Source organism: Orbicella franksi, chromosome 8 (genome assembly GCF_964199315.1).
Source record: "Orbicella franksi chromosome 8, jaOrbFran1.1, whole genome shotgun sequence".
In the NCBI taxonomy this organism is placed as follows: domain Eukaryota; kingdom Metazoa; phylum Cnidaria; class Anthozoa; order Scleractinia; family Merulinidae; genus Orbicella; species Orbicella franksi.
In genome coordinates, this window is record NC_138152.1 from 727,268 (window position 1) to 749,375 (window position 22,108).

Sequence of the window (22,108 nt, forward strand, 5' to 3'; positions counted from 1 at the left end):
TATTCAGGACTCCAAACAATTGAAGGAAGGTAACAATGCTCTCAATTAACAGCTCAAATTTAAGCACCTGCTGTTGCAGTCTGTAGAATAGATCATGGAATACAGAGTGTGGAGTAAATAAATAAGTAAATAAAATAACCTTCATTTACCCTCGGCTCTGTTTATAGCACAAAGGCTAAAGAGTCCTAGCAAATAACTGAAATAAATAATTCAAATTATTATAACATAAATATTGTTAAGAATCCCAACTGACTGGAGGTAAACCAGCTGTTGGGACGCAAACGAATAGTAACAAATATATACAGGCAAGAAACTACTTTGTTGTTTTGAACCGCTCTGTTAATATGAATTTTGTGTGGGGATTTAAGTCCCATGAAACGCTTAAATTAGCATAATTTCAAATAAACTTAACATACCGTCACCAGACTTGAAAAGTAAATAAAGGACAGAAGTCCAATTTTTTTCACAATAAAATTATTGCATATATCAGATGATGACGTCACCAATGATGAAGTCATATGATACTCTAAACTGTAAACTTGTAAATTCCAACATTTTTGTGTGGGATTTCCCACACTTTGTTAGCGCCAGCAACATTTATACCTTTATTTGTGTATGAGAGAAAAGTGTTTGTCATGTGGTTTCTACTTGGCATGTAGACTGGGTTCCACTAGCAAGAAGGAGGACCCTGGGGTTGTGTTTTTGTGCAGCGACCATTAGTGTGATTACTTTTATTGGCTGTTGTCTTTTGGCGAATTTTGACTTTTTTTGAGATTTGGAGGGAGTCTTAGGTCTTAGTGTTTGAGACACTCGCTGCTGAATTTATTTTTGACGCACCATATATTGTGAGGTGGGTAAACATTCGCTTTGTTTGCATGCCGTCCACGAAATTCTTGGATGAATAAGGAACAATCATGCAAAATGTTCCAGTTCTCGGACAGAACTGTCTGCAGTTACATGTTTAAATTATGTCACATTGAAATTGCTTCGATCAGCTGAAAATCCCAACAATTTCTGCGGAAAATAAAATTCTAGTAAACAATCTCGCGCCGCACAGTTTGCAACTGTCGGTGAAAAATTTACACTTGAATGATTTCATTGCTTTCAATCCCCATCTATTGCTAAAACCAGCATTTTTATATCAGCAACCGAAGTTTTACGTACAGATATAACACAATGACAAAGTCCAGTATTTTCCTGTGTATTTACGGTTAGCAAGTTGAGGTTCCCTCAATAAACCATGATTTGTTGATACGTTGCATGACGGTGCAGTTTCCATATACTGACACGTTCAAGAGGCCCTGCGCCTAAGAAATGACCGATGATTTCCAGCTAAACAATAAAATCGGCCAACTTTTATCTCCCAAGTAGAGGTTACCGAATACTATTTAAAAATGAATTTCTTTTGTTTCAGTTTCGCTTTAAACCAAAAATATCGAGCCGCAAACTTTTTCCGTCTGATAGCAGCAAAATCAGGCTGAAAATAAGCCCCCGCAAAAGACTGTTCAGAAATTACTATCGCAATGCAAAATGAGAAAACTACAGTGTTGAAGAAAAAAGCCTTTTAATGCAATGCCATTCGATAAACATCAAAAAACTGCCAAAGCGATTAAAAAATAAAGTTTCGAATGTTGCATACTAAATTGGACGGAGCATTGGAGCTGATTTTAAAATAATTATTTCTCAAAAGTCCAATGCTGTTGAAAGCAATCACAGTGATGAATTAGACATTAGAGGGATGCACATCACGTTTCTGGAGTATATTGACCTTGTACAAAGCGTTCAAAGTTACCGTGTGACAGCGGCCATTGATGTCATTTGTCATGTCAAGTCGCAAGAACACAGCGGTCAAACGCCGGGCATGCGCAAATGGGTACATTTTTGGCAGCCACGCTCCAATTTCCCACACAAAAATCTAAAGGAAAACATGGGAAACAACCAGTGTCACGCAAAATTTACGAAAAAAAATTGAAAAGTTCATAGAAAGCTGTGAAAGGAAAAGTGGGTAAAAGGAAAACTTAAGACTTTTCAGACACAAAGTTTATTGAGTTACCGGTATTCTGCTGATTTACCATTTTGTTTTGAGCTTTACCAAAAAAGTTTATAAGTCTTGAAAACCTGTGTCATGCTACGAACCGACGGCATAGTATATTGTCATTTGTTTTTATTAATCATACGATGATGCATGATGCCGGAAACCGATGACAAACGGTGTGTAAAAGAAGGACAAATGGAAGAAGAAAAAGACAATTGCAGTGATTCAGCCTTGCTCAGACGAGCTGGAAAAATTTTGGCAAGGACTGGGGGGATTTCATCTGGATCCAGGATTTGTCTGAAGCACAGGAATGAGATGAATCGAAACGACAAACGATGTACATGTCCATCGTCATGGGGGCATAGCTGGCCAAAATACCGATCCCAAACTGCCTGTACCAGGTCTTTGACCAAGTGGGAAAATCTTTTCTAAACTACAAACCTGGAAAAAACTGGTGCACTAAATGCAAAGTGTAGGCGGACAAAAAATTCAAGGAGCACGGAAAATACATACCACGGAAAAAAAGAACTGCAACAAGCAGAAGGTAGCACAATTTTTAACTCTTATTTCTGTTAGCTCTTGTTGTACAGGCTAAAACATAAGCAAATATATAAATAATGAGGAAAATGTCATTTATAGGATGCCGATGACCCACGAAAAGAACAATGTCATGAAAATATTTTGACCGCCTTTTAGTTGCTCCATTGCTTGCACATGCGCAGACTTTTGACCGCTGTGTTAGTCGGGCGGTCAGCAGGTAGGGATCCAGTCGTGACCCCATAAATCAGATCACGCTGCGGCCAAAATGGTCTGGCGGTTAGGGAAGTTTTTCTTTTTGAGTGACCATCATTTGTGAAAAATAACATAAAATTGTTCCACTAAACGTTTTCTGGCTGGGAAAAATTGTTTCCCTTTTTGTGCATTTGTTTGGATTCCGCCGCTATTTGTACAAATGACATCAATAGCCGCTGTCACGCGACGACATTTTCCAGATTCAACTTTTGTTAGATGGTAATTTTGAGTTATTTTCTTTTTCTGCGGATTTTTCATCTTCCTGTATCTTTCAATTCTACGTCCTTCTACTCAGGATGGTCTTTGAATGCCTAGCAAGGTTTAAAGTGGCGTTTAACACGCTATCCACGGCCGTATTGGCAAAAGAGAAGTGTTTCGCTGAAGTAGCAGGATAACGGTAAACACGGTAACTTTGAACGCTTTGTACAAGGTCAATATACTTTGGCCAAAAAAGAGGTCAAATATTCTTTTGTTTAAAAAGGCATACAAACGAGGCGAAAGGGTCAATGTAAAGCAGAATTGACCCTAACACCTTACTTGCATGTAAAACCGCTGATAACCACGATAACAATTATTGTGAGACGTTAGAAGTCTCGTGGCCGTTTCTAAGTGCTGTATAACATAACCCTTTCAAATATGTGAATTGCTTTCTAATTGTTCAATTCCAGTCCTCGCCTAAGATAAAACACACTTTTAGACATGGTTGCATGACTGATGATGTCATTACACTAAGTTTGCAGAAAATATAAATTTCATGGCAAGAGTTATTTTCTCATAATGTGGTAACCTCCCAGACTTGAAACTGAGAAAGTTATGTGACATGCACATTTTTCAGCTGCAAAGGATGCTGTGAAGTTTCCTATTATAATCATAATATTGTCTCTAATATCATTATCATCATCATTATTAATAATTATAATAATATTATTGCTCTTAAATAACGGTTTAGCTAGAAGGATAGTCATGCAGCAAAACAAAACCGAAACTTTGAAAAATAATACCCAGAAAAATGCTGTTCTTCCAGCGTGTATTTATTAAACTTGTTTCCATTGGAAGCGGATCTGTATGTGGCAATGCAATATTGATGCTTTTTCATTCATCCTATCTTGCAGATTAAAAGAAAGAGTGGGCATACTGACAGCGTTCCAAAAAAAATACACATTGGAACGCGACCAACGAGAGAGACAGGAAATTGAAAGGGAGGTATGATAGACCTAAACATTTGCTACTCTGTATAGCATTTTAACATGTCGTCACAGCAGCCATATTGGTGTCCCAAAACCATGACGAAACGATGGCCTTGTTAGTGTACCAAACCAATCCTGTGGGGGTTTAACTCTATTCTTATGTAGGCACTTTCTTTTGTTCCAACAAATTTGTGTGGCCGTTGGTGTTATGAGTTAAAACGTTGTATTGACTAGTGCAGTTTGCACCAGGCGTAAGGAATCAGTAAAGGGGTACATTTAAGTGGGTTATTTTTGTGATGAATTAATTATATTTAATAAGTATCAAGTGTTGATGAAGTCAATAGTGGGAGAATGTTTGCCATATAAACTGACGTTAACCTCCGTGCTGTGATTCATTTTATCTTTAGCAAATCCAACGTCGTGCAGAGAAAATGGAAAAAGACGTGGCAATAAAGAGAGTACAAAAAGAGGAGTTAGAGCTTGTCGTCAAACGACTACAAAAACAGCTGGAAGTCAAGGACAACCAGTTATTCGCTGTAAGTTTGCGAGTTACATTTCTTCTTTTATGTTTTAAATGCAAAACATTATATTGCTGCTTGGCTTAAAAAGATTATCAACTAGGTAAATGGTGACTGTCAGATTTTGTAAAAGATTAACATAGAGGCGACGGTGCTAATATCTTCTCTATCTTAAGGCACAGGGTGAATAACGTAAATGAGGTAGCTCTGAATTCCACTATCTTTCACCTAGCATTGTTAACTACTGCGCCTTTCAGTTACAGGCGAACTCGATGGTTTTATGCCTGGTCTCAGTCGATCATCTTAGCAGACCTGTCAGGAAACAGAAATTCAAAAGGTCACATCTGTGGGCTGTAATTGGTAGAATTCGTTCTTTTTTCAAGGTTGGTTATTGTCATAATCATGATTGACGCCAGCCTAAAACTCAGTCAATAGTTAGGTTTTGATAGACCTGTGATAGAATGTTCAAGAAGGGATTATGTAAACAATCAATCCTACTATTTTTGTATAGGTGATTCAGGAGAATAAAGACCTGAAAAGATTTATTCAGGACTCCAAACAATTGAAGGAAGGTAACAATGCTCTCAATTAACAGCTCAAATTTAAGCACCTGCTGTTGCAGTCTGTAGAATAGATCATGGAATACAGAGTGTGGAGTAAATAAATAAGTAAATAAAATAACCTTCATTTACCCTCGGCTCTGTTTATAGCACAAAGGCTAAAGAGTCCTAGCAAATAACTGAAATAAATAATTCAAATTATTATAACATAAATATTGTTAAGAATCCCAACTGACTGGAGGTAAACCAGCTGTTGGGACGCAAACGAATAGTAACAAATATATACAGGCAAGAAACTACTTTGTTGTTTTGAACCGCTCTGTTAATATGAATTTTGTGTGGGGATTTAAGTCCCATGAAACGCTTAAATTAGCATAATTTCAAATAAACTTAACATACCGTCACCAGACTTGAAAAGTAAATAAAGGACAGAAGTCCAATTTTTTTCACAATAAAATTATTGCATATATCAGATGATGACGTCACCAATGATGAAGTCATATGATACTCTAAACTGTAAACTTGTAAATTCCAACATTTTTGTGTGGGATTTCCCACACTTTGTTAGCGCCAGCAACATTTATACCTTTATTTGTGTATGAGAGAAAAGTGTTTGTCATGTGGTTTCTACTTGGCATGTAGACTGGGTTCCACTAGCAAGAAGGAGGACCCTGGGGTTGTGTTTTTGTGCAGCGACCATTAGTGTGATTACTTTTATTGGCTGTTGTCTTTTGGCGAATTTTGACTTTTTTTGAGATTTGGAGGGAGTCTTAGGTCTTAGTGTTTGAGACACTCGCTGCTGAATTTATTTTTGACGCACCATATATTGTGAGGTGGGTAAACATTCGCTTTGTTTGCATGCCGTCCACGAAATTCTTGGATGAATAAGGAACAATCATGCAAAATGTTCCAGTTCTCGGACAGAACTGTCTGCAGTTACATGTTTAAATTATGTCACATTGAAATTGCTTCGATCAGCTGAAAATCCCAACAATTTCTGCGGAAAATAAAATTCTAGTAAACAATCTCGCGCCGCACAGTTTGCAACTGTCGGTGAAAAATTTACACTTGAATGATTTCATTGCTTTCAATCCCCATCTATTGCTAAAACCAGCATTTTTATATCAGCAACCGAAGTTTTACGTACAGATATAACACAATGACAAAGTCCAGTATTTTCCTGTGTATTTACGGTTAGCAAGTTGAGGTTCCCTCAATAAACCATGATTTGTTGATACGTTGCATGACGGTGCAGTTTCCATATACTGACACGTTCAAGAGGCCCTGCGCCTAAGAAATGACCGATGATTTCCAGCTAAACAATAAAATCGGCCAACTTTTATCTCCCAAGTAGAGGTTACCGAATACTATTTAAAAATGAATTTCTTTTGTTTCAGTTTCGCTTTAAACCAAAAATATCGAGCCGCAAACTTTTTCCGTCTGATAGCAGCAAAATCAGGCTGAAAATAAGCCCCCGCAAAAGACTGTTCAGAAATTACTATCGCAATGCAAAATGAGAAAACTACAGTGTTGAAGAAAAAAGCCTTTTAATGCAATGCCATTCGATAAACATCAAAAAACTGCCAAAGCGATTAAAAAATAAAGTTTCGAATGTTGCATACTAAATTGGACGGAGCATTGGAGCTGATTTTAAAATAATTATTTCTCAAAAGTCCAATGCTGTTGAAAGCAATCACAGTGATGAATTAGACATTAGAGGGATGCACATCACGTTTCTGGAGTATATTGACCTTGTACAAAGCGTTCAAAGTTACCGTGTGACAGCGGCCATTGATGTCATTTGTCATGTCAAGTCGCAAGAACACAGCGGTCAAACGCCGGGCATGCGCAAATGGGTACATTTTTGGCAGCCACGCTCCAATTTCCCACACAAAAATCTAAAGGAAAACATGGGAAACAACCAGTGTCACGCAAAATTTACGAAAAAAAATTGAAAAGTTCATAGAAAGCTGTGAAAGGAAAAGTGGGTAAAAGGAAAACTTAAGACTTTTCAGACACAAAGTTTATTGAGTTACCGGTATTCTGCTGATTTACCATTTTGTTTTGAGCTTTACCAAAAAAGTTTATAAGTCTTGAAAACCTGTGTCATGCTACGAACCGACGGCATAGTATATTGTCATTTGTTTTTATTAATCATACGATGATGCATGATGCCGGAAACCGATGACAAACGGTGTGTAAAAGAAGGACAAATGGAAGAAGAAAAAGACAATTGCAGTGATTCAGCCTTGCTCAGACGAGCTGGAAAAATTTTGGCAAGGACTGGGGGGATTTCATCTGGATCCAGGATTTGTCTGAAGCACAGGAATGAGATGAATCGAAACGACAAACGATGTACATGTCCATCGTCATGGGGGCATAGCTGGCCAAAATACCGATCCCAAACTGCCTGTACCAGGTCTTTGACCAAGTGGGAAAATCTTTTCTAAACTACAAACCTGGAAAAAACTGGTGCACTAAATGCAAAGTGTAGGCGGACAAAAAATTCAAGGAGCACGGAAAATACATACCACGGAAAAAAAGAACTGCAACAAGCAGAAGGTAGCACAATTTTTAACTCTTATTTCTGTTAGCTCTTGTTGTACAGGCTAAAACATAAGCAAATATATAAATAATGAGGAAAATGTCATTTATAGGATGCCGATGACCCACGAAAAGAACAATGTCATGAAAATATTTTGACCGCCTTTTAGTTGCTCCATTGCTTGCACATGCGCAGACTTTTGACCGCTGTGTTAGTCGGGCGGTCAGCAGGTAGGGATCCAGTCGTGACCCCATAAATCAGATCACGCTGCGGCCAAAATGGTCTGGCGGTTAGGGAAGTTTTTCTTTTTGAGTGACCATCATTTGTGAAAAATAACATAAAATTGTTCCACTAAACGTTTTCTGGCTGGGAAAAATTGTTTCCCTTTTTGTGCATTTGTTTGGATTCCGCCGCTATTTGTACAAATGACATCAATAGCCGCTGTCACGCGACGACATTTTCCAGATTCAACTTTTGTTAGATGGTAATTTTGAGTTATTTTCTTTTTCTGCGGATTTTTCATCTTCCTGTATCTTTCAATTCTACGTCCTTCTACTCAGGATGGTCTTTGAATGCCTAGCAAGGTTTAAAGTGGCGTTTAACACGCTATCCACGGCCGTATTGGCAAAAGAGAAGTGTTTCGCTGAAGTAGCAGGATAACGGTAAACACGGTAACTTTGAACGCTTTGTACAAGGTCAATATACTTTGGCCAAAAAAGAGGTCAAATATTCTTTTGTTTAAAAAGGCATACAAACGAGGCGAAAGGGTCAATGTAAAGCAGAATTGACCCTAACACCTTACTTGCATGTAAAACCGCTGATAACCACGATAACAATTATTGTGAGACGTTAGAAGTCTCGTGGCCGTTTCTAAGTGCTGTATAACATAACCCTTTCAAATATGTGAATTGCTTTCTAATTGTTCAATTCCAGTCCTCGCCTAAGATAAAACACACTTTTAGACATGGTTGCATGACTGATGATGTCATTACACTAAGTTTGCAGAAAATATAAATTTCATGGCAAGAGTTATTTTCTCATAATGTGGTAACCTCCCAGACTTGAAACTGAGAAAGTTATGTGACATGCACATTTTTCAGCTGCAAAGGATGCTGTGAAGTTTCCTATTATAATCATAATATTGTCTCTAATATCATTATCATCATCATTATTAATAATTATAATAATATTATTGCTCTTAAATAACGGTTTAGCTAGAAGGATAGTCATGCAGCAAAACAAAACCGAAACTTTGAAAAATAATACCCAGAAAAATGCTGTTCTTCCAGCGTGTATTTATTAAACTTGTTTCCATTGGAAGCGGATCTGTATGTGGCAATGCAATATTGATGCTTTTTCATTCATCCTATCTTGCAGATTAAAAGAAAGAGTGGGCATACTGACAGCGTTCCAAAAAAAATACACATTGGAACGCGACCAACGAGAGAGACAGGAAATTGAAAGGGAGGTATGATAGACCTAAACATTTGCTACTCTGTATAGCATTTTAACATGTCGTCACAGCAGCCATATTGGTGTCCCAAAACCATGACGAAACGATGGCCTTGTTAGTGTACCAAACCAATCCTGTGGGGGTTTAACTCTATTCTTATGTAGGCACTTTCTTTTGTTCCAACAAATTTGTGTGGCCGTTGGTGTTATGAGTTAAAACGTTGTATTGACTAGTGCAGTTTGCACCAGGCGTAAGGAATCAGTAAAGGGGTACATTTAAGTGGGTTATTTTTGTGATGAATTAATTATATTTAATAAGTATCAAGTGTTGATGAAGTCAATAGTGGGAGAATGTTTGCCATATAAACTGACGTTAACCTCCGTGCTGTGATTCATTTTATCTTTAGCAAATCCAACGTCGTGCAGAGAAAATGGAAAAAGACGTGGCAATAAAGAGAGTACAAAAAGAGGAGTTAGAGCTTGTCGTCAAACGACTACAAAAACAGCTGGAAGTCAAGGACAACCAGTTATTCGCTGTAAGTTTGCGAGTTACATTTCTTCTTTTATGTTTTAAATGCAAAACATTATATTGCTGCTTGGCTTAAAAAGATTATCAACTAGGTAAATGGTGACTGTCAGATTTTGTAAAAGATTAACATAGAGGCGACGGTGCTAATATCTTCTCTATCTTAAGGCACAGGGTGAATAACGTAAATGAGGTAGCTCTGAATTCCACTATCTTTCACCTAGCATTGTTAACTACTGCGCCTTTCAGTTACAGGCGAACTCGATGGTTTTATGCCTGGTCTCAGTCGATCATCTTAGCAGACCTGTCAGGAAACAGAAATTCAAAAGGTCACATCTGTGGGCTGTAATTGGTAGAATTCGTTCTTTTTTCAAGGTTGGTTATTGTCATAATCATGATTGACGCCAGCCTAAAACTCAGTCAATAGTTAGGTTTTGATAGACCTGTGATAGAATGTTCAAGAAGGGATTATGTAAACAATCAATCCTACTATTTTTGTATAGGTGATTCAGGAGAATAAAGACCTGAAAAGATTTATTCAGGACTCCAAACAATTGAAGGAAGGTAACAATGCTCTCAATTAACAGCTCAAATTTAAGCACCTGCTGTTGCAGTCTGTAGAATAGATCATGGAATACAGAGTGTGGAGTAAATAAATAAGTAAATAAAATAACCTTCATTTACCCTCGGCTCTGTTTATAGCACAAAGGCTAAAGAGTCCTAGCAAATAACTGAAATAAATAATTCAAATTATTATAACATAAATATTGTTAAGAATCCCAACTGACTGGAGGTAAACCAGCTGTTGGGACGCAAACGAATAGTAACAAATATATACAGGCAAGAAACTACTTTGTTGTTTTGAACCGCTCTGTTAATATGAATTTTGTGTGGGGATTTAAGTCCCATGAAACGCTTAAATTAGCATAATTTCAAATAAACTTAACATACCGTCACCAGACTTGAAAAGTAAATAAAGGACAGAAGTCCAATTTTTTTCACAATAAAATTATTGCATATATCAGATGATGACGTCACCAATGATGAAGTCATATGATACTCTAAACTGTAAACTTGTAAATTCCAACATTTTTGTGTGGGATTTCCCACACTTTGTTAGCGCCAGCAACATTTATACCTTTATTTGTGTATGAGAGAAAAGTGTTTGTCATGTGGTTTCTACTTGGCATGTAGACTGGGTTCCACTAGCAAGAAGGAGGACCCTGGGGTTGTGTTTTTGTGCAGCGACCATTAGTGTGATTACTTTTATTGGCTGTTGTCTTTTGGCGAATTTTGACTTTTTTTGAGATTTGGAGGGAGTCTTAGGTCTTAGTGTTTGAGACACTCGCTGCTGAATTTATTTTTGACGCACCATATATTGTGAGGTGGGTAAACATTCGCTTTGTTTGCATGCCGTCCACGAAATTCTTGGATGAATAAGGAACAATCATGCAAAATGTTCCAGTTCTCGGACAGAACTGTCTGCAGTTACATGTTTAAATTATGTCACATTGAAATTGCTTCGATCAGCTGAAAATCCCAACAATTTCTGCGGAAAATAAAATTCTAGTAAACAATCTCGCGCCGCACAGTTTGCAACTGTCGGTGAAAAATTTACACTTGAATGATTTCATTGCTTTCAATCCCCATCTATTGCTAAAACCAGCATTTTTATATCAGCAACCGAAGTTTTACGTACAGATATAACACAATGACAAAGTCCAGTATTTTCCTGTGTATTTACGGTTAGCAAGTTGAGGTTCCCTCAATAAACCATGATTTGTTGATACGTTGCATGACGGTGCAGTTTCCATATACTGACACGTTCAAGAGGCCCTGCGCCTAAGAAATGACCGATGATTTCCAGCTAAACAATAAAATCGGCCAACTTTTATCTCCCAAGTAGAGGTTACCGAATACTATTTAAAAATGAATTTCTTTTGTTTCAGTTTCGCTTTAAACCAAAAATATCGAGCCGCAAACTTTTTCCGTCTGATAGCAGCAAAATCAGGCTGAAAATAAGCCCCCGCAAAAGACTGTTCAGAAATTACTATCGCAATGCAAAATGAGAAAACTACAGTGTTGAAGAAAAAAGCCTTTTAATGCAATGCCATTCGATAAACATCAAAAAACTGCCAAAGCGATTAAAAAATAAAGTTTCGAATGTTGCATACTAAATTGGACGGAGCATTGGAGCTGATTTTAAAATAATTATTTCTCAAAAGTCCAATGCTGTTGAAAGCAATCACAGTGATGAATTAGACATTAGAGGGATGCACATCACGTTTCTGGAGTATATTGACCTTGTACAAAGCGTTCAAAGTTACCGTGTGACAGCGGCCATTGATGTCATTTGTCATGTCAAGTCGCAAGAACACAGCGGTCAAACGCCGGGCATGCGCAAATGGGTACATTTTTGGCAGCCACGCTCCAATTTCCCACACAAAAATCTAAAGGAAAACATGGGAAACAACCAGTGTCACGCAAAATTTACGAAAAAAAATTGAAAAGTTCATAGAAAGCTGTGAAAGGAAAAGTGGGTAAAAGGAAAACTTAAGACTTTTCAGACACAAAGTTTATTGAGTTACCGGTATTCTGCTGATTTACCATTTTGTTTTGAGCTTTACCAAAAAAGTTTATAAGTCTTGAAAACCTGTGTCATGCTACGAACCGACGGCATAGTATATTGTCATTTGTTTTTATTAATCATACGATGATGCATGATGCCGGAAACCGATGACAAACGGTGTGTAAAAGAAGGACAAATGGAAGAAGAAAAAGACAATTGCAGTGATTCAGCCTTGCTCAGACGAGCTGGAAAAATTTTGGCAAGGACTGGGGGGATTTCATCTGGATCCAGGATTTGTCTGAAGCACAGGAATGAGATGAATCGAAACGACAAACGATGTACATGTCCATCGTCATGGGGGCATAGCTGGCCAAAATACCGATCCCAAACTGCCTGTACCAGGTCTTTGACCAAGTGGGAAAATCTTTTCTAAACTACAAACCTGGAAAAAACTGGTGCACTAAATGCAAAGTGTAGGCGGACAAAAAATTCAAGGAGCACGGAAAATACATACCACGGAAAAAAAGAACTGCAACAAGCAGAAGGTAGCACAATTTTTAACTCTTATTTCTGTTAGCTCTTGTTGTACAGGCTAAAACATAAGCAAATATATAAATAATGAGGAAAATGTCATTTATAGGATGCCGATGACCCACGAAAAGAACAATGTCATGAAAATATTTTGACCGCCTTTTAGTTGCTCCATTGCTTGCACATGCGCAGACTTTTGACCGCTGTGTTAGTCGGGCGGTCAGCAGGTAGGGATCCAGTCGTGACCCCATAAATCAGATCACGCTGCGGCCAAAATGGTCTGGCGGTTAGGGAAGTTTTTCTTTTTGAGTGACCATCATTTGTGAAAAATAACATAAAATTGTTCCACTAAACGTTTTCTGGCTGGGAAAAATTGTTTCCCTTTTTGTGCATTTGTTTGGATTCCGCCGCTATTTGTACAAATGACATCAATAGCCGCTGTCACGCGACGACATTTTCCAGATTCAACTTTTGTTAGATGGTAATTTTGAGTTATTTTCTTTTTCTGCGGATTTTTCATCTTCCTGTATCTTTCAATTCTACGTCCTTCTACTCAGGATGGTCTTTGAATGCCTAGCGAGGTTTAAAGTGGCGTTTAACACGCTATCCACGGCCGTATTGGCAAAAGAGAAGTGTTTCGCTGAAGTAGCAGGATAACGGTAAACACGGTAACTTTGAACGCTTTGTACAAGGTCAATATACTTTGGCCAAAAAATGTTTTTCCAGAAACGTGATTTGTATCACTCCAATGTCTAATTCATCACTAACGCTTCATCCAATTTAGTATGCAACATTTGAAACTTTATTTTTTAATTGCTTCGGCAGTTTTTTGATGTTTATCGAATGGCATTGCATTAAAAGGCCTTTTTCTTCAACACTGTGTAGTTTCCTCATTATTTTGCATTGCGATAGTAATTTCTGAACAGTCTTTTGCGGGGGCTTATTTTTGGCCTGATTTTGCTGCTATCAGACAGAAATAGTTTGCGGCTCGATATTTTTGGTTTAAAGGGAAACTGAAACAAAAGAAATTCATTTTTAAATAGTATTCGGTAACCTCTACTTGGGAGATAAAAATTGGCCGATTTTATTGTTTAGCCGGAAATCATCGGTCGTTTCTTAGGCGCAGGGCCTCTTAATAGGACTAAAATATCTGGATTTGCCTTCAAACTTCATGCTAAACATTTTCACATTTACTGGTCATGTTTAAGCCCAAAAGCTAATTTACATGGGGGAAAACCATTTTTCTTTTTCGGTTACATATTTTAAATGTCAAACGGAAAATCGTGATTTGCCCTCATACCTTGGACATCAAAACACCATTGCAACTTACCACATTAAATGTCAAGAGCACTGCATGTTATCTTTTTGATGTATCCATGGGTATTAACCACGGGGAAATTCACCTCCCGAAGTATTGGTTATACTCACCAAATGCAGTTTCCCCGTCGCAAAAGGGTCTTTTACCACAGTTGAAAAGAGCCCCGTGTAACCGCACCATAAGAGAGCAAATTTCCCGGAAATTGAAGTCCAAACATGTTTCTCCTGTAACCGTTTTTTCGTCTGCAGCTTGGGGTCTTACAACCAGGACTCTACGATATCTTTACCAGACATTCATCACTACAACCTGTCAAAATGTATAAATATTCACTGCAAAGATACAATTTCTCTCATTTATCCATAGTGCATCAACTTTTATTTGACTGAAATCCCACACAAGTTCGCATTGCAGACCTATTTTTTACTGTTGTTTAAAGCTAGAAACAAGAGTAGTCGAAAACTGAAAACTGTATATTGATATCTCTAATATTAAAGGAGATATGACCATTTTTAAAGTTTCAAAGAATTTGCAAGCCAAAACTAGTGACCCCCCCTCCTAAAAAAATTTTGAAATTTAAGTTGTTTTCGAATTAGCCAACTCCACTATTGTTGCAGATTGATTGCCTTGGATGAGCAGAACGGGAATAGTTAAAAAATATATATGAATCAAAGCTTTTCATGCCTTTGTAAGTAGGAAAAACACATTTTGTCATCACAAAAAGTGATGTTATCGCTTATTCAAGAGATCAAATTATTGTTTTAAAAGCAAAAACAAACACTTCAAAATGATGCAATTTGTAGGGATACTAAGTTCTGGGAGGACACCTGAAATATCTTTTAACTTCTATAAATCAAAAACTATTTATTATGTTGGTCATACCTGCTCAAATGATGTTATTTGTGATATGACATTTTAAAACTTCATAGATCATGTGAATGTGACATTTTGTTGAATTTTTTAAAACTGAAATGATCAAGACAGGAATTCAAGGGTACGAGAAAAGTTTGGTGAAAAACAAAGCAAAGCTAGTGTACGTACTTAGACGTACTTAGCTTTTTAAGGGGCTTAAATCACCAGTGTGTAAGCACTCAGTCAAATCGATGTAGAGTCAATTAGTTAACCTTGGATTCCGGATTTAGCGACACTGGAGTTTCTAATCAGGTCAAAAGCAACAGCCTTGAAATGTAAATTATACTGTTTGTATAGATAATCAGATGATTTTGAGTTTAGTTTGGATTTAATTTGCACAAGTGAGTTTTTCAAAAAGCTGAAATTCGAGAAAAACCACATGATTATTATTATCAATATATGCAGCCAAATAGAAACTCGGCCTCTTGGAAACACATGCTCAGTGGGCCACAAATGACCGACAGCGGGCTGCTAATGCATTATCAGCCCTATAGCAGATTGCTTCTTGCCTCGTCATCCGATGGATTTTAACCAATTAGAGTAAGTGTAGTGCTGACGTGAAAAAACTATTCACTTGAGAAACTCTGGGGTGCTTTCCATGCAACCAAAGTTCCTAAATTTCCGAAACAGAGACAAATGGTACAGAAATTTCCAGGCAAAAGTTCCAGAAAATCCGGAAATTGTTGAATTTCAGAAACATTGAAAACTATTCAACCAAAATTCCTAAAATTCCAGGAAAAAGGGTCCTAGAATTTGAACAAATACCTCACTAGGGTACAGGGTACAGGGCGTTTTCCACTCTGGTGTGAATTTCTGGATATTTCCTGGGTCAAATGGAACAGAATTTTGCAGCTGACTGCACCAGAGCGGAAACTGATAAGACACACTTTAGTTCATTTGGAATTTTTCAGTAACTTTGAAGTTTAAGTCGCAAATATAGAAACAAGCAGAACACTTATATGTTGCATGTCGACAGCTGACGTTTTATACATCACAATGGCAGGGACCTTATACAAACCACAACAGCAACAAAAATGTCACAAATCAAAGGGTTTGATAAGTGTTAAAATGGCTTTCCACATGTTATAAATCTCTGTACATTTCTTAGCTAACCTTTTCAAAACAAACAAGTACACCATGGGGACATAGCTCTGTTTTATTGGAATTAAACGCTTTCTTGATGATTTTAGCTGTAGCTAGTATTTATCGATAACCAAGTGGCAAGATTCTAAAGTAAAGTCCATTTGCAAATATGCGTCGCCCTCATCTTTGTGTGGGAAGTCCAACTCGCTGTGATCCTGACAAAAAGAACTACCGCTCAATAAAAACAAAAATAAATGAAGATTGACATTATTTCCAAAAAATAGGGACAACCTCCTGAGGTATACCCAAATTTTGAAAGCTTTTTTCCTAGAAATTTCTGTTCCATTTGATTTTCATCCTTGAATTTCCAGAATTTTCGGTCGAATTGTTCGCTTTCCGGATTTTCTAGAACTTTTCCGAGGAAATTTCTGTACCATTTGCCCCCTTTTCAAAAATTTTGGGAGTTTTGGTTCAATGGAAAGTGCTCATGAACTTCATTCTGAGATTATGCAATATTATTGCATAATCTTATATAGTCACCGGTCCTGTCCAGGATTTTATGAAAACTGGGAATCTCTTCCCCCAAGAGTTATTAGTTAATGAGGATAGTGAGAACTCAAGACGAAATTGGATTGTTGCATTTACAAAGCAGCAGACAAGATGATATTTGAAATGTAAACCGCCTTTGCTTTCAGTCAAATCTATTCTAAACAGCTCAAACAGACCTAGGAACGCAGGTAAATAACAATGCATATATTTTGTAAATGATTATGTTATTGTTGATACAGAGTTCGGGTCCCCTGTGCTTTGGGCGAGTGAGAAGATTTTCATGAACCTAAATGAAATGGGAGCTTTACAGCTGCCTTCAGGCCAAGACTTACGCTAGTTCTTTTGTTTTTTAAGCGGTGATGCGTTGAATAAAATCCCAACTTGTTGTGTTACGGTGATCTCAAACCCTTTGGTGTGCAATGTTTGCATTTTCACCCTAATGTCAGAGTAGAATTCTGAAGGACTACTGGGAACCCCAAAGTGAAGCCACGATCACCACGACAAACAGCTCTTTGTAAGCCATCAATCTGGGCATTCATGTAGGGGTGCACGCACCTGAAAACTAGGCACACTTGAAGATGGCCTCGTAGCCGAGAGTACCAGCCAGGTCCGACGACACCTGAAAATCTGGCAGTGGAGCCCACTGAGGAGAAGGGAGGAGGCTGGAGCTATTCCAGGAGCGAAAGAGGTCCAGCCACCAGCTGGGATTCAAATGAAATTCCTTGTTGAGCTGAATAGGATGGTTTTCTTTTCTGGAAGCAGAAAACAACTTGATCATCTAGCACAGGAAAGTACACCCCTGAGTCACCACCCTACAGGCGTGATGCAGGTTACCAATAAGTGACTCCCAATTCTTTGCACTTGCAGTGCCTTTTAAGCGACCACTCAGTCAATAGACTTGATATATGATCGAACTTTTCTTTTGGTATCCGGGCCTGAAGCAAGACAGAGTCTAATTCAATGCCAAGGACTTTCAGGACCGTATAAGGACCTTCAAGTTTGTCTGGGTGTAAGGTACACGCTAGTCAGCAAACAGCTTGACGCAAGCTGTAACATGGCATTCACTCAGTGAAGAATTAGGGGGACCCAGCATATGGAAGTCATCCAAATAATGTTAAACAAATTCCATATTGTAGTTATGTCTTAAAGCTCACTCTAGTAAATCTGCGAGTGCTGTAAAAATGAAGGGTGAAGACCATAGGCCGAATTTAATTACTAAGTCTATGAAAAAATATCCCCGCCACTGCATCCCCAGGAGAAAGCGGTCTTCTGGGTGGACTGGAACAATATGGTAGGCACTCTTAACGTTGAACTTCAGCCTTGAGCTTGTCCACTTTAGTAGGAGACACCGCTAAATTTAGGTCTGAGAAAGGTAATACTAGAAACCAGAGCACGGCAAATACATTTATTTCACTGACCACCGTGGGAAAAAAAATACAAACATCGCACATTGAAGGGTTTGAGATCCCCGCAACACCGCAAGTTGGGATTTTATTCAACGCATCACGGCTTAAAGACAAAAGAACAAGCTTAAATTTTGGCCTGTATCCAGCTATAAAGCTCCCATTTGATTTGCGTTCATGAAAATCTTCTCGCTCGCCCAAAGCACAGGGGACGTGAACACTATATGAGCAATAACATAATCATTTACAAAATATATGCACCATTATTTACCTATGTTCCTAGGTCTGTTTGAACCTTTTAGAATGGATTTGACTAGAAGGAAAGGCAGTTTACATTTCAAATATCATCTGGTCTGTCTCATCTCGAGTTTTCACTATCATCATTATCTATTAAGAGGGAATGTCCACTAAGACCGAGCCATATCAAAAATATGTGGCACATGATGAAAAATCAAAAGTTTTCACGTTTCGCCCAGAGATAGAGAGAGCCTATGGTAAGCATAGAAATGTAATGGGTTTATTTTTCTTGAAATAGTTTTTATACCCGCCAAAAAATCACAAATTCCGACGGTCCCACGTCTGGTCAAAAAGACGCAAAATTTTAGTGACTCATACCCTATCATAAACTTCGCTTTCTTCAATCTGCATCACAATAACACTCCAGTTTAAGCCTAGGAATGCATTGATGAGGGGTTTACAAGTCTTTTGACGCCAGCTATACTTCTGTGGGTTAATTTTCAAGCTCACGACGAGCCGCTTAAAATCACTAAAATTCACTTCCTCAAAATTCTTAATTATGCACACTTTTTCACTCGACAAATTTGCTACCCAGTAAAACACCAAAACACCTAAAATTCTGACATTTCAAAAGAAGTAATGTCAGTGTAAAACATGATACAAAACTTATTTTCGGGCTTTTCATCAGCTCTGAGTAATGACGCTCTCAAAATCATGATAATCACAACACCAACCTGCTAGAAAGGAAAACAATAGGCAGGAACCTGTGACCAGATTATCAAAAGCAACATGAAAATGTCTTCTTGCATTTGGTTTCCTCGGTGTTTGGACTTAAACTGTGACAGAAAAGTCATGTTCCAGATTGAAAAAAGCGAAGTTTATGATAGGGTATGAGTCACTAAAGTTTCGCGTGTTTTTGACCAGACGTGGCACCATTGGAATGTAAGATTTTTTGACAATGTTTCAAGAAAAAAATCCCACCACGTTGCTATGTTTACCACATTATTGCCCAAGAGCAGGTGAGCATTTTAAACTTAATTACTGGTCCAGAGAGAAGGAGATTTGTTTTTCTGAGAATCTTTATGATCCCCAGGACAAAAACAAAGGAAACATTAAGGTTGGAGGAAAAGAAAACTAGCTGTTTCTGTATGGACCAGTCACTCTATAAACATTGGACCGTGGGAATTTGTGATTTTTTGACAGGCTTAAAACAATGTTTCAAGAAAAAAATCCCACCACGTTTCTATGCTTACCATGGGCTATCTGGTTGAACCAATTTAATAATCACTTTGCCACTATCGGCCCTTAACTTGCCAGCAATATTGATTCTTCAAATAGTGATGGCTATCAGAAATACTTCACTGGCACAGATAAACGGTTTCAGCTCTGTCCGACCAGTGTAAATAAAGTTCTCTCACTTCTGAATCATCTGAATAAGTCAAAGGCAGCTGGCCTTGACAAGATATCTGCTAGGCTCATTCGGGAATGTGCAGATCTGATTTGCATCCCTATCCGTGATATTTTCAACCAGTCAATAAGTCAAGGCATATTTCCGGATGATTGGAAATGCGCAAAGGTCACCCCACTTTTTAAACAAGGCGATCGGAACAATCTAAATAATCATCATCCAATTTCGGTGATCTCAGTTATAGCCAAGGTCTTTGAAAGGATCGTCCATGATCAATTATATGCCTACCTAAAAGAGCACAATATCATCTGTGAATATCAATTGGGCTTTCACGCTATTCACTCAACTGTCATGGTTCCCCTTGAGGCCACAGAGACTCGAGCATACAACATTGACTGCGGAAAAATCAATGCCGCTGTTTTCTTAGATCTAAAAAAGGCCTTCGACACAGTTGACCAGAAGATCCTTTTATCAAAATTTAAAAATTACGGCATATATGGTAACACGCACCAATGGTTTAAGTCATATTTAGAGAATCGTACTCAAATGTGCTCCATCAACAGGTCGCTCTCTAAAAGCTGTTCATTAAGTTGTGGTGTTCCCCAGGGGACCATTTTAGGGCCACAATTATACATCACTGATCTTCCAAATTGTCTATCAAATTGTGAGCCAAGGATGTATGCTGATGACACCCACCTTATGCAGGTGATAATGCAGACAATATTCAGTTGCGCCTAAATCAAGATTTAGAAAATGTCCACAATTGGCTGAGAGCAAACAAACTCACTCTAAATATGACTAAAACTGAATTCATGCTTATCGGATCTAGGCAGAGCCTAAGTACTCTCACAGAATCCCCAAAGCTTGCAATTAATGACTTTCAAGTTAGCCAGGTCACTACCGCAAAATCACTTGAAGTGACCATTGATGACAGCCTCGATTGGAGTAGCCATATCGAGAAAGTATCTAAGAAAGTCGCTTCTGGTATTGCAGGCATTAAAAGGAATAAGGCACCTTGTCCCTCAGGCGACCTTACATCTAATATACCAAGCTTTGATACAGCCACACTTTGATTATTGCAATATTGTCTGCGGAAACTGTGGGATAACTTTATGGAATAAGGTACAAAAGCTACAATATAGACTAGCCCGCATTTTGACCCACTCAAAACTATGACATAGACGCTGGTCACCTGTTCAAACTTCTAGGGTAGAAAAATCTAGCTTGCCAGCAGCAAATTCAAAGAGCTACGATGGTTTACAGGTCTCTGCACGGGCTAGCTCCAAACTAAATTTGAAAGGCAGGAAATCGCATATGATCTAAGGGACTCAATGTTCCATTATCGTGCACAGACTATTACAAAAATAGCTTTAGCTATAGTGGTGCCATTCTCTGGAACAGTCTTCCTTGTAACTTAAGGGAAGTGGAGTCCCTTGGGCAATTCAAACGACTACTCAAAGAAAAACTGTAAGGCACGGCATTTGTGGAAAGCAGCTTTTTATTTAATCATTTCTCATTATCTTAGTATTAGGTATTTTTATAGGTATTTTTAAAGCTGACGAATTTTGTACCGTGGATAAACAAAGATTGTCTATCTATCTATCTCTGGGAGGAATATGAAAAATTTCGATTGTTCATCATGTGCCACGACTGGGTTACGTTAGTAATATTTTTTACTCTAGCAGTTAAAATTTCATAATTTTTACTCCTACCCGCTTATTGTTTTGGCCTGTTTTGCGGCTATCGGTTAACCCCATTAAGGCTGTCTTTGATTTGTGGTTTAAATTTCTAGTAAAAATTAAACAAGTTATCAAGAATCATTTAATTTGAATCGAGTTCCCTTTGTGATCAGAAACATTTATCTTCTCACATACTGCATGGCTTGCTGTACATTTTATGATAGCTGCACCTGGAATATAGCTAACTTTAAGTGTGTAAGGAGAGTTAATTTAGCTCTCAGGTGAAAAATGACTATACTTATTAGCAATACAAGATGCAGGCAGCTTAATGAAATGAGCTGAGCCCGACACAAACTGGGCACAAATTGTCTCAGTCTGAGTTTTAAAGCTCTAAAGTAAAGAAATTAAAAAGGAAACACATGTGTACTGCATTTATCAAATGTCTATCATGTTCACTTGCCTAGATGTTTAACATTGCGTAGCTTAGTAGCAATGTTTAAAAATGTCATATCCACCACCTACATGTGGCCCAGTTAAATCTGTAGTTCAATAAGCCACAATTAGGATCAATCAGAATATTTAATTATCAAATTTACCTCTGGAAATTATACTCATCTGTAATATTACTCTTACAATGTGCTATTTATACCTGTAGAAAACATTCCATCCAAGTAACAGACAGAGTTCTTATTTTTGTTTGTACTTACATGGATTTTCAATCTTGTAGGAAACACAGAAGACCGTGGCATTTGCCAAGATTTGGACTCTAGTGGATTAGATGAAGGTAATCTCTTGGGTCAGTTTAAA

General features: G+C 37.9%; 1 protein-coding gene across 1 annotated transcript in view; it reads left to right on the plus strand.

Annotated features, from left to right (window-relative positions):
* LOC145496232 (uncharacterized) overlaps positions 1-22,108 on the plus strand; it is a 448,310-nt gene that overhangs the window by 128,233 nt on the left and 297,969 nt on the right. The window lies entirely within an intron of this gene.